The following is a 1,597-nucleotide window of genomic DNA, read 5'->3' on the forward strand; positions in this document are numbered from 1 at the left end:
CCGGACTTGTAAACCGGATTATATTTGCAACGATCGCTAGACCTCTTAGGAGGCATAGTTGGGCATGATTAAATTTTGGCGCCGTTGCAGGAGAATTAATGGTGTTATTAATTACGATTAGATGAATTGTGAAAATTCTTAGTTTAGTCAGATTTCTCGACTTGAAATTCATTATATTGAAACTCTAACGTTTTAGCCTCGTGTGTTACAGGTGCATGCCTAGAAATTACTCAAGAAATGGTGAATTGTACGAAGCATTACCGGACCCTGAGGAAGCTTGCAAGGCATTAAATCGAGCAAACAAGAAAGACAAACGACAACAATACTCAATAGAACGAATCGAACTAGACATGGGGGATGTCAACGATAATAAAAACAACAGAAACATTGTGAATGACCTGAACAATCAGGGTGTGGCACCTCTTGTTCCAGAAGCAACCTTGTATGATTGGGCACAACCCACTACTAATAATTTGGAAACCGCAATTACAGTCCCTCAGATACAAGAGGAATCATTTCAAATCACAAACAACATGCTACATCTGCTGCAGAATAAGGGACTGTTCTCAGGGTCTTACATTGAAGATCCACAACAGCATCTGAAAAACTTTTTGTCAATTTGTGTCACTCAAAGGCAACCAAATGTGACACCGGAAGCAATTAGACTGCTATTGTTTCCATTATCGGTGACTGGAGAAGCTCAGACTTGGCTTAATTCGCTCCCCATAAACTTCATTACCACTTGGGAGGAATTAGTCAAGCAGTTTTTGAATAAGTTCTACCCACCTAATAAGACTGCTAAGCAAGTTGATGAGATATTGAGCTTCAAGCAGAAACCAGCTAAAACATTGCAAGAAACGTGGAAGAGGTTCAAAGGTATGCTGGTTAAGTGTCCACATCATGGCATTCCAGATCAGATGTTGTGGCAAAGGATCTACATGGGATTGGCAGACAACTTGAAGGCCAATGTTGATGCTTCAGCAGGTGGAGCATTTTTGCGCAAATCATTTAGGGAATGCAAGTTCTTGCTTGATAAAATGGCTCAAAACTTAGGTTGGATGATAAGAGACTCTACAATCACTCATATAGTTCACTCAGTATCTTTAGACCCAAACAACTCCATGGCTGAGAATATAGTTACGATGATGACGCAATTGAGTATCATAACCAAAAAGATTGATGAGTCAGGAAAGAAGCAGGTGCACATAGTTGACACGACAAATGGAGGATTATGCACACCATGCATTAATCAGACATATGTGTACACATGGAGTGGTGAGAGTGACAATTAGAACTATCAAGAGAATATGAACTATGTGGGCAACTATGGAGGCTAGAGATAAGGCGGTCAGACTTGGGGACAACAGAATCAACAATATAGGCCAGCACAACAGCAGTACAATAATAATAATAATCCTGGAGTTGCACGACCACAGGGTTAGGCTGTGCCTTATCAAAGGAAACAAGGGTACAGTCAGCAAAATCCACAAATAGCTTATCAACAACCTTAACAGCAACAGATAGTGCGACAAGATGATGGGTTGTTTGAAATAAAAGGAATGTTGCAACAACTCATTGGATCCAATAGGAAAATGGA

The 1,597-nt window shown here is 40.3% G+C and overlaps 1 non-coding gene across 1 annotated transcript; it reads right to left on the reverse strand.

Moving 5' to 3' along the window:
- Window positions 1-800: 800 nt before the first annotated feature.
- On the reverse strand, window positions 801-907 carry LOC142177807 (small nucleolar RNA R71). The gene has a single exon (XR_012706358.1). It is a non-coding gene; the product is annotated as a small nucleolar RNA R71 (small nucleolar RNA).
- Window positions 908-1,597: the final 690 nt, after the last annotated feature.

This window comes from Nicotiana tabacum, chromosome 23 (genome assembly GCF_000715075.1).
Source record: "Nicotiana tabacum cultivar K326 chromosome 23, ASM71507v2, whole genome shotgun sequence".
NCBI classification, from domain to species: Eukaryota; Viridiplantae; Streptophyta; class Magnoliopsida; order Solanales; family Solanaceae; genus Nicotiana; species Nicotiana tabacum.